This window comes from Coregonus lavaretus (assembly GCF_964263955.1).
Source record: "Coregonus lavaretus genome assembly, chromosome: 16".
Classification (NCBI taxonomy): domain Eukaryota; kingdom Metazoa; phylum Chordata; class Actinopteri; order Salmoniformes; family Salmonidae; genus Coregonus; species Coregonus lavaretus.
The window spans coordinates 48300841-48313507 of NC_140003.1; the positions used below are offsets into that span (position 1 = coordinate 48300841).

The 12667-nt window shown below is 46.1% G+C and overlaps 1 protein-coding gene across 1 annotated transcript in view; it reads left to right on the forward strand.

The window, feature by feature from the left end:
* The window catches only part of LOC311143875 (partitioning defective 3 homolog B-like), a gene marked incomplete at its 3' end in the record, with an annotated part of 178325 nt that overhangs the window by 140507 nt on the left and 25151 nt on the right, over nt 1–12667 (forward strand). The gene's annotated exons all lie outside the window — the stretch shown is intronic.

Below are 12667 nucleotides of genomic sequence, written 5' to 3' on the forward strand. Positions count from 1 at the left end.
ATCCCCCCACGGTAAGACCTAGTCTCCCCCTCAGCCTCAGGAGCCCAACGGCAGGCCTGGCCCTGAACCCCCCACGGTAAGACCTAGTCTCCCCCTCAGCCTCAGGAGCCCAACGGCAGGCCTGGCCCTGAACCCCCCACGGTAAGACCTAGTCTCCCCCTCAGCCTCAGGAGCCCAACGGCAGGCCTGGCCCTGAACCCCCCACGGTAAGACCTAGTCTCCCCCTCAGCCTCAGGAGCCCAACGGCAGGCCTGGCCCTGAACCCCCCACGGTAAGACCTAGTCTCGTACAGCTGTAACTACCATACCCAGCATCAGAAGCACAACAACAGGTCGCCAGGTAAGAAGTGGTCCCACGCTTATCATACCTTTTAACATATCTACCACACTGTATCAACACACCCTTACATACACACAGTCAACCTTACTGTGCGCGCGCGCACACACACACACACACACACACACACACACACACACACACACACACACACACACACACACACACACACCACAAACACACACACACCTCATCCGTCACAAAGGTTGACAGATCATACCAGAAGTCCATATAGTGAACAAAAATATAAACGCAACATGCAACAATTTCAACGATTTTACTGAGCTACAGTTCATATAAGGAAATCAGTCAATTGAAATAAATTCATTAGGCCCTCGTCTATGGATTTCACATGACTTGGCAGGGGCGCAGCCAAGAATGAGTTTTTCCCCACAAAAGGGCTTTATTACAGACAGAAATACTCCTCCGTTTCATCAGCTGTCCGGGTGTCTGGTCTCAGACGATCCCGCAGGTGAAGAAGCCGGATTTGGAGGTCCTGGGCTGGCGTGCTTACACGTGGTCTTTGGTAATAAGGACGGTTGGACTTACTGCCAAATTCTCTAAAACGACGTTTGAGGCGGCTTATGGTAGAGAAATTAAAATGAAATTATCTGGCAACAGCTCTGGTGGACGTTCCTGCAGTCAGCATGTCAATTGGACGCTCCCTCAAAACTTTAGACAAAACTGCATATTTTAGAGTGGCCTTTTGTTATCCCCAGCACAAGGTGCACCTGTGTAATGATATTTCTCTTTAATCAGCTTCTTGATATGCCACACCTGTCAGGTGGCTGAATTATCTTGGCAAAGGAGAAATGCTCACTAACAGGGATGTAAACAAATTTGTTCAGAAAATAAAATTTGAGAGAAAAAGCTTTTTGTGCGTATGGAAAATGTCTGGGGTCTTTTATTTCAGCTCATGAAACATGGGACCAACACTTTACAAGTTGCGTTTATAATTTTGTTCAGTGTATATATACTGAACAAAAATATAAACGCAACATGCAACAAAGATTTTACTGAGTTACAGTTCACATAAAGAAATCAGTCAATTGAAATACATTCATTATGCACTAATCTATGGATTTCATATGACTGGGAATACAGATATGCATCTGTTGGTCACAGATACCTTAATAAAAAAAAAGGTAGGGCCGTGGATCAGAAAACCAGTCAGTATCTGGTGTGACCACCATTTTCCTCATGCAGAGTGACACATCTCCTTCACATAGAGTTGATCAGGCTGTTGATTGTGGCCTGTGGAATGTTGTCCCACTCCTCTTCAATGGTTGTGTGAAGTTGCTGGATATTGGCGGGAACTGGAACACGCTGTCGTACACGTCGATCCAGAGCATCCCAAACATGCTTAATGGGGGACATGTCTGGTGAGTATGCAGCTCATGGAAGAACTGGGACATTTTCAGTTTCCAGGAATTGTGTACAGATCCTTGCGACATGTGGCCGTGCATTATCATGCTGAAACATGAGATGAATGGCACGACAATTGGCCTCAGGATCTCATCAAGGTATCTCTGTTAAAATTAAAATTGCCATCGATAAAATGCAATAGGGTTCGTTGTCCACATCTTATGCCTGCCCATATTATAAACACACCGCTACCATGGAGCAATCCGTTCACAACATTTACATCAGCAAAGCGCTCGTCTACACAACGCCATACACGTGGTCTGCGGTTGTAAGGCCGGTTGGATGTACTGATGTACTAACTGTTAGTTAGGGTTAGGGTTAACCCTAACCCATTTACATTTTGCTCTTATCCAGAGCGACTTACAGTTAGTGAGTGCATATATTTTCATACTGGCCCCCCGTGGGAAACGAACCCACAACCCTGGCGTTGCAAGCGCCATGCTCTACCAACTGAGCTACAGGGGACTATAGTTATCAGATCATACCAGAAGTCCATATATAGTATAGTATTTGTTAGTTATCAGATCATACCAGAAGTCCATATATAGTATAGTATTTGTTAGTTATCAGATCATACCAGAAGTCCATATATAGTATTGTATTTGTTAGTTATCAGATCATACCAGAAGTCCATATATAGTATTGTATTTGTTAGTTATCAGATCATACCAGAAGTCCATATATAGTATAGTATTTGTTAGTTATCAGATCATACCAGAAGTCCGTATATAGTATAGTATGTATTGTAAGTTAACAGAGTATATACGTCCATTTGTCTCTACTAGCCTGCTGTGTTTAGCTGTGTATTAAATGACACCCTATTCAAAAGTAGTGCACTATAAAGGGAACACCTGGTCAAAAGTAGTGCACTATAAAGGGAACACCTGGTCAATAGTAGTGCACTATAAAGGGAACACCTGGTCAAAAGTAGTGCACTATAAAGGGAACACCTGGTCAAAAGTAGTGCACTATAAAGGGAACACCTGGTCAATAGTAGTGCACTATAAAGGGAACACCTGGTCAAAAGTAGTGCACTATAAAGGGAACACCTGGTCAATAGTAGTGCACTATAAAGGGAACACCTGGTCAAAAGTAGTGCACTATAAAGGGAACACCTGGTCAAAAGTAGTGCACTATAAAGGGAACACCTGGTCAATAGTAGTGCACTATAAAGGGAACACCTGGTCAAAAGTAGTGCACTATAAAGGGAACACCTGGTCAATAGTAGTGCACTATAAAGGGAACACCTGGTCAATAGTAGTGCACTATAAAGGGAACACCTGGTCAATGGTAGTGCACTATAAAGGGAACACCTGGTCAATAGTAGTGCACTATAAAGGGAACACCTGGTCAAAAGTAGTGCACTATAAAGGGAACACCTGGTCAATAGTAGTGCACTATAAAGGGAACACCTGGTCAATAGTAGTGCACTATAAAGGGAACACCTGGTCAATAGTAGTGCACTATAAAGGGAATATATTGCCATTTGGGACGCGGGCTGCCAAGTTTCCCCTCTGGCTAGGGGTAACAGCTATGAAATAGATGGACTTTTATGATGACAGCGCTGCTTATTGCATGGCTTTTACTGCGGCCGTGGACAGGTCTTTAGAGGGTGGTAATACATTCGGCCTATCTCTAGATCAGGGGTCTCCAACCTTTTCTAGCATGAGAGCTACCTTTTTAAAAATGTAATGTTTCGGGAGCTTCTCATTTATTTATATTTTTCAAATAGACACATTCTTCTCTTCTCCCCTGCAGATCTTCCCCCGAGTCCTTAGTGGACAAAACAAAGTAGTACACTATGTGTTCTGTCAATATACAGTGGGGGAAAAAAGTATTTAGTCAGCCACCAATTGTGCAAGTTCTCCCACTTAAAAAGATGAGAGAGGCCTGTAATTTTCATCATAGGTACACGTCAACTATGACAGACAAAATGAGGGAAAAAAATCCAGAAAATCACAATTTTTAATGAATTTATTTGCAAAAATTGTGGAAAATAAGTATTTGGTCAATAACAAAAGTTTCTCAATACTTTGTTATATACCCTTTGTTGGCAATGACACAGGTCAAACGTTTTCTGGAAGTCTTCACAAGGTTTTCACACACTGTTGCTGGTATTTTGGCCCATTCCTCCATGCAGATCTCCTCTAGAGCAGTGATGTTTTGGGCCTGTCGCTGGGCAACACGGACTTTCAACTCCCTCCAAAGATTTTCTATGGGGTTGAGATCTGGAGACTGGCTAGGCCACTCCAGGACCTTGAAATGCTTCTTACGAAGCCACTCCTTCGTTGCCCGGGCGGTGTGTTTGGGATCATTGTCATGCTGAAAGACCCAGCCACGTTTCATCTTCAATGCCCTTGCTGATGGAAGGAGGTTTTCACTCAAAATCTCACGATACATGGCCCCATTCATTCTTTCCTTTACAAGGATCAGTCGTCCTGGTCCCTTTGCAGAAAAACAGCCCGAAAGCATGATGTTTCCACCCCCATGCTTCACAGTAGGTATGGTGTTCTTTGGATGCAACTCAGCATGCAGATTCAGTCTTCCCAGCCTGGTGCAGGTCTACAATTTTGTTTCTGGTGTCCTTTGACAGCTCTTTGGTCTTGGCCATAGTGGAGTTTGGAGTGTGACTGTTTGAGGTTGTGGACAGGTGTCTTTTATTACTGATAACAAGTTCAAACAGGTGCCATTAATACAGGTAACGAGTGGAGGACAGAGGAGCCTCTTAAAGAAGAAGTTACAGGTCTGTGAGAGCCAGAAATCTTGCTTGTTTGTAGGTGACCAAATACTTATTTTCCACCATAATTTGCAAATAAATTCATTAAAAATCCTACAATGTGATTTTCTGGATTTTTATTTCTTAATTTGTCTGTCATAGTTGACGTGTACCTATGATGAAAATTACAGGCCTCTCTCATCTTTTTAAGTGGGAGAACTTGCACAATTGGTGGCTGACTAAATATTTTTTTCCCCACTGTACCTGGTCAAATAATGGTTCATAAACTACCCTAAGTGGGGCCCTATAAAATCTGTGATATTTCCCCCCAAAATCTGTTTTATATTTTCACAAATTATGTTTTTTTTAGTTTTTAGTTTTCCTGGTTTTAGATTTACCTCATTGTAAGCTGCAGACCCTTTTATCTACCAAGAGAGTTCTCATCAGTAATTATCACGGCCGTCTACATCCTGTCCCAAGCCAACACCCCTCAGGCACTCAACTAACTGTATGGGGCCATAAACAAACAAGAACCCGCCCCACGGAGAGGTAGCATTTCTGGTGGGCGTAGACTTTAACGCGGAGACTTGAGACAGTCCTACCTCACCTCTACCGCCACGACTCCTGTGCCACTAGGGGGGTGCTAAAACTCATCCTCCCTTGGGAAATGACTGACCTTTATTCTCCTGCTTCCTGTTTACAAACACAAAGCTCAAACAGGAAGTACCAGTGACACGCTCAATACGGAAGTGGTCCGATGAAGCAGAAGCGAGGCTACAGGACTGTTTTGCTAGTACAGACTGGGATATGTTCCGGGATTCATCCGATAGCATCGAGGCGTTTACCACAACAGTCACAGGCTTCATCACTAAGTGCATAGACGACGTCATCCCCACAGTGACTATATGAACGTATCCAAACCAAAAACCATGGATTGCAGGCCATATTCACGCTGGGCTGAAGGCTAGAGCTACCGCTTACAATGAACGGGACACGGACACATACAAGAAATCCCGCTACGACCTCCGACGAGACATCAAACATGCGAAAGGAAAACATAGAGGAGGAAGGTGGAATCCTATTACACCGGTTACGACGCTCGTTGTATTAGGAGGAAGGTGGAATCCTATTACACCGGCTACGACGCTCGTTGTATTAGGAGGAAGGTGGAATCCTATTACACCGGTTACGACGCTCGTTGTATTAGGAGGAAGGTGGAATGCTATTACACCGGTTACGACGCTCGTTGTATTAGGAGGAAGGTGGAATCCTATTACACCAGCTACGACGCTCGTTGTATTAGGAGGAAGGTGGAATCCTATTACACCGGTTACGACGCTCGTTGTATTAGGAGGAAGGTGGAATCCTATTACACCGGTTACGACGCTCGTTGTATTAGGAGGAAGGTGTAATCCTATTACACCGGTTACGACGCTCGTTGTATTAGGAGGAAGGTGGAATCCTATTACACCGGTTACGACGCTCGTTGTATTAGGAGGAAGGTGGAATCCTATTACACCGGTTACGACGCTCGTTGTAATAGGAGGAAGGTGGAATCCTATTACACCGGTTACGACGCTCATTGTATTGGGCAGGGCTTGCAGATGATAACGGATTACAAAGGGAAAGGTGCCCAGTGATGCAGAACTCCCCAAACGAGCTAAATGCCTTTTTATGCTCGCTTCGGGGAATACAACACTGAGTCTTGCGTGAAAGACCCTGTTGTTCCGGATGACTGTGTGATCTCTCTATCCATATTGATCTGGTACTGGTACTTCCTGTATATAACTCCATTCATGTGTATTTTATTCCTCTTTTGTTACTATTTTTCATTGTATTTTTGAACTCTGGCAGGCAGCAGAGCTAGCTAGGATGAATCAGGTGTAACTGCTTGGGATATGGCTGGCTGGCTGGCTGGCTGGCAGCAGCAGGATCACCATCCTATCTCCCTTGCCTCTGGGATGGTTGCATGGGAGAATGTTGTACTAGATAGCTAACATTTTGGATCCTTCTCGTTTGATCAAATGCTCACACAGACGTTTGCCAACGTGGTCTCTTCTTGGCCGACGTGGGCGGTTTTATTTGTGAAGTTTTTTTTTTTTAAGCTTTGACAGCGCTACTGACCGTAGTGGTGCCACTTGGCTTGTGCAAATTCAGCGCACACAGCATTCTATACTAGCTTATTTGACATGCATCAAATTGACGCTTATCTTTTTTTGACACGCAAGAGACCCAAAAAGCGTTCCATATTCTTCATCTTTCTACCCCTCAGATTTCGCTTGATTTGCAGTATCTTTAAAAAATATATATATTTATCATCAAATAGACACATCTTTACCCTCTGAATATTCAGACTGCTCCAAATTCTACTAACATATATCAAAAAGTAGTGAATCATCCCTGCATGGTGCCAATATAAACAAAGAGAGGTAGAGATGTATGTGGGCCTCTGTAGCTCAGCTGGTAGAGCATGGCGCTTGTAACGCCAGGGTAGTGGGTTCGATACCCGGGACCACCCATACACAAAAATGTATGCACACATGACTGTAAGTCGCTTTGGATAAAAGCGTCTGCTAAATGGCATATTATATATTATATTATTATTATATTATATGCTGTTCTGTAATGTTACGGTTAGTTCCACCAGGATGTCCTGGTTGACTAGGGTCAGAGTTGTTCTTCTCTGTTCTGTTGTTGTGGGTTAGAGAACAAGGTAGAAACATTCCACAGGTATCAGGTGGCCTCTCTTTGATTCTCTCTCCATTTCGGGGTAATTTATGTGTCCAGGGGAGATTGAGATAGAGGGATGGGAAGATGGGAGGAGGGGAGTGCTCCTTTTTTGGGGCGCTTCTGACCTGATTGACTCCTATCCTGTTCATGGACCGCGTCCCAAATTGCACCCTATTCCCTATATAGTGCACTACTTTGGAACAGGGCTGGCGTCGGAACAGAGTGCACTATATAGGGAATAGGGTGCCATTTGGGACACAGCCAGTGACTCCTATCCTGTTCGCGGCCTCTGCGGCATCACAGTCACGTTTTTGTGGACACAGGCTGTCAGATAATGTTCTGTAACAAAGATGGATGATCCCTTTCAACTCTTTCTCCAGAGGTCAGGGGGTCCCTTCTCTACCCCTTATCCTTCCCTCCCCTCTCTCACATCTGTCCCTGTGCTCCCCTTACTTCATCCCCTCTACCTCTCCAACACCCTCCACGAGGCTAACCCCCCTCTACCTCTCCAACACCCTCCAGTAGGCTAACCCCCCTCTACCTCTCCAACACCCTCCAGTAGGCTAACCCCCCTCTACCTCTCCAACACCCTCCACTAGGCTAACCCCCCTCTACCTCTCCAACACCCTCCACGAGGCTAACCCCCCTCTACCTCTCCAACACCCTCCACGAGGCTAACCCCCCTCTACCTCTCCAACACCCTCCACTAGGCTAACCCCCCTCTACCTCTCCAACACCCTCCACGAGGCTAAACCCCCTCTACTTGTCCAACGCCCTCCAGTAGGGTAACCCCCCTCTACCTCTCCAACACCCTCCACGAGGCTAACCCCCCTCTACCTCTCCAACACCCTCCACTAGGCTAACCCCCCTCTACCTCTCCAACACCCTCCACGAGGCTAACCCCCCTCTACCTCTCCAACACCCTCCACGAGGCTAACCCCCCTCTACCTCTCCAACACCCTCCACGAGGCTAACCCCCCTCTACCTCTCCAACACCCTCCACGAGGCTAAACCCCCTCCGAAGTCCATCCTTCTCTACACCTTGACTCACTAGGTGACAGGAGCGTAGTGGCGGCAGGTAGCTTAGTGGTTAAGAGCGTCGTGCCAGTAACCGAAAGGTCGCTGGTTCTAATCCCTGAGCCGACTAGGTGGGGGAAAAAAATCTGTAGATGTGCCCTTGAGCAAGGCACTTAACCCTAATTGCTCCTGTAAGTCGCTCTGGATAAGAGCGTCTGCTAAATATGTAAAATGTAAATGTAAGAGCGTGACACAGAACCCAGACCACACGTCCAACCAACACTCTCTTAGCGCTGTGTCAGTGTTCCGGAACACTCCCTTAGCATTCCGGAAGGAAGGGGACAGAACACTCCTGTGTGTGAAACATCAGTTTCCTGGCTTCCTCACTCCCCATATTATTTACCTCTTCTGTCTCTTTTGTCCTCTTCCCGTTCCACTTCTTTCTGTTTGTGTATTCATTCCACATTAACCTGAGTGTTGTTGTTTTGGTGGAAGCGGAGGTTAGTTTCCCCAGTCTTCCCCACACACCTGCTTCCTCCACTCTACCTTCCTCCCCTGATCTCAGAGGTCTTGATGGGGTCTTTCTGCTCTGCTCTGATTGGTTCAGATCAGCTGCTGTGTTTGATGAAAGGGTTTGTTTTCCTGCTGCTCTCCCAGCATCTCTCTCCCCATACACCCTCTCTCTCCCCATACACCCTCTCTCTCCCCATACACCCTCTCTCTCCCCATACACGGCAGGTAGCTTAGTGGGTAAGAGCGTTGTGCCAGTAACCGAAAGGTCGCTGGTTCTAATCCCCGAGCTGACTAGGTGAAAAATCTGTCGATGTGCCCTTGAGCAAGGCACTTAACCCTAATTGCTCCTGTAAGTCGCTCTGGATAAGAGCGTCTGCTAAATGACATAAAAAAATAAATAAAAAATATCCTCTCTCCCCATACATCCTCTCTCCCCATACACCCTCTCTCTCCCCATACACCCTCTCTCTCCCCATACATCCTCTCTCTCTCCCCATACGTCCTCTCTCTCTCCCCATACGTCCTCTCTCTCCCCCATACACCCTCTCTCTCCCCATACACCCTCGCTCTCCCCATACACCCTCTCTCTCCCCATACACCCTCTCTCTCCCCATACATCCTCTCTCTCTCCCCATACGTCCTCTCTCTCCCCCATACACCCTCTCTCTCCCCATACACCCTCGCTCTCCCCATACACCCTCTCTCTCCCCATACGTCCTCTCTCTCCCCCATACACCCTCTCTCTCCCCATACATCCCATCTCTCTCCCCATACATCCTCTCTCTCCCCATACACCCTCTCTCTCTCCCCATACACCATCTCTCTCCCCATACACCATCTCTCTCCCCATACATCCTCTCTCTCTTTCTCTCATACACCCTCTCTCTCCCCATATGTCCTCTCTCTCTCCCCATACACCCTCTCTCTCCCCATACACCCTCTCTCTCCCCATACACCATCTCTCTCCCCATACACCATCTCCCTTCCCATACACCCTCTCTCTCTCTCTCTCTCTCTCTCTCTCTCTCCATACACCCTCGCTCCCTCCCCATACACCCTCTCTCTCTCTCCCCCTCAACCCCTCCCATCTATATGTGAAGACCATCCAGTCCCATCCTTCAGCTACCCTCAACCCCAATGCCAACTTTTCTCTCTCTCTCTCTCTCTCTCTCTCTCTCTCTCTCTCTCTCTCTCTCTCTCTCTCTCTCTCTCTCTCTCTCTCTCTCTCTCTCTCTCTCTCTCTCTCTCTCTCTCTCTCTCTCTCTCTCTCCATCTCTCCCTCTCCATCTCTCTCCCTCTCTCTCTCTCTCTCTCTCTCTCCCTCTCTCTCTCTCTCTCTCTCTCTCTCTGTCTCTATTATTCAAAGTCATGATATTATTATATCCACTTCCTAACTTCACTCAGAACTTCCAGGTCTCCAGTTTGATAAGAAGTAGATCATGTGATCACAAGGCCCTACCCCATTCCCTCTGTATGAGTCACTGTGCTTGTCAATAAGATAGTTATTTGTTTCTTAAGTTATGCTTATCCTTTATTTTTCCCTCGAGAGCCAATCAACGCTCTGAGTTGTTTTTACCTCTGGGGTCTGGTGTTTGTGGGAGGGAAGAGAGGGAATCTCCCTGGTCGTCTGATTGGGTCTCAGAGGTGGTCAGTTGATCTGATTGGAAGGGAGGTTGTTGAATAGAGCAGAAGTCTTATTATTGAACCGTAATAGAGTATGCAACAGAGCTCTGTGACAACATGATCTCTGCCTGAAGCCAGTTTAAGACCAGTTAGAAGACAGGCAGCTTACTGGGAGCACTGGGTAGAGGAGCTCTGTCAGGTCACCAGACTTTGCCCTAGAACTGATGGCTTAGAGAGAGATGAAAGGAGTGAGGGATAGAGGGAGCGAAAGAGAGAAGAATATAGAGGGGAGGGAGGGATAGAGGGAAGGATATAGGAGAGAGATAGAGGGATAGAGGGAAGGATAGGAGCGAGGGATAGAGGGAAGGATATAGGAGAGAGATAGAGGGATAGAGGGAAGGATATAGGAGAGAGATAGAGGGAAGGATATATGAGAGAGGGCGAGTGATAGAGGGAAGGATATATGAGAGGGAGAGCGAGGGATAGAGGGAAGGATATAGGAGAGAGATAGAGGGAAGGATATAGGAGAGAGATAGAGGGAAGGATATAGGAGAGAGATAGAGGGAAGGATATAGGAGAGAGATAGAGGGAAGGATATAGGAGAGAGATAGAGGGAAGGATATAGGAGAGAGATAGAGGGAATGATATAGGATAGAGATAGAGGGAAGGATATAGGAGAGAGAGAGTGAGGGATAGAGGGAAGGATATAGAAGAGAGATAGCGAGGGATAGAGGGAAGGATATATGAGAGGGATAGAGGTTTAAGAGAAGTGAGATCTGATGTGCATCCCCAGGCTGCTAGCTAAAGACACACCAGATCGATGCCACACACACACACTGTACATACACACACATACCCTGGTCCCCCTCCTTCCCTTGTTGTGTGTGAGTTTTAGAGGCTTCCTTCATCAGTAACGCTGCCAGATTTATTGTCCCATCTGGGCTGCCGAGAGAGGGAGAGAGAGTGTTAGATGAACGATGTCAATTGGGGGTTTGTGAATGAGAGGCTGATCGATTTTAAGCATAGAACCGTTTTAAATTGAAGACAGACTTGGTAGCTGGGGCCCAGATATTTTTTAAATCCATAGTCTCTCCAGGTGATAGGTGTTTGATAGGTGTTCGAGTCTCTCCAGGTGATAGGTGTTTGATAGGTGTTCGAGGTGTGGTCTAGGTGGTAGGGTCGTTGATATTTATTCATCTGTAGTCAGTAGGTGTAGCTTAAGGCAGAGATTCTAACCTCCCCCCATAGCCGTTCCGTGGATTTGATCTATTCCGTAGCTAGCATCGCCTGATTCAACTCGTCAACTAATTGTCAAGCCCTTGATTAGATGAATCAGGTGAGCTTGTCTGGGTGTCCCCGAGGAGATGTTTGAGAACGTAGCTATTTATGTATCCATTATGGTTCCAACTGCACCCACCTGGTAGCGGACCTGGTAGCAGACCTGGTAGCAGACGTCTATTACATTTATATTTTAAATGTTTCATACTGGCCCCCCCGTGGGAATCGAACCCACAACCCTGGCATTGCGAGCACCATGCTCCACCAACTGAGCTACAGGAGGCTAGTAGACAGTTTGACGTAGGTATTTATTTATTGGTAGTTGCTAGGTGATTGATGTAGGTATATTTATTTGTCCATCTTCCAGTAGGTGTTTGACGTAGATATTTATTTATCTAATATGGTTCCAGCAGCACCTCAGGTCATTAGCCCTCCAGTCCCCTGGGGGGCGCTGTCTTCTCTGTCTCAGTCTCACAGCACGCTAATTGGACTGGGAGTATTTACTGCTCTCTCTAACCCTCTGGGGTTAATACAGGAACACAATACTGTTATTTTTCATGTAGCGCTTTAGCTAACGCTGTAATTCAACTCTTCCTGTGGGGAACGGTGAGGTTGAGTGTGTGCAGCCCCAGCTAAGACATTACATTTACATTTTAGTCATTTAGCAGACGCTCTTATCCACAGCCACTTACAGTTAGTGAGTGCATACATTTATTTATTTTATTTTTATTTTTTTTTTTAAGAGATGAAGCTCATGAACAAATATCAGTGATGCCTTAATTCACTGTAGGAGACTGATTTACCAGAGTAAATATCACATATCAGTGATGCCTTAATTCACTGTAGGAGACTGATTAACCAGAGTAAACATATCTCTTCTTTCTTCTCTCTAAGATATTAATTATGTCCCAAATGGCACCCTATTCCCTATATAGTGCACTTCTTTTGACCTGGACCCAACATAAAGGGAACAGGGCACCATTCTGGACGCAAATTCTGTTTAATCTCAGTCCGTTTTAGACAGGTCTT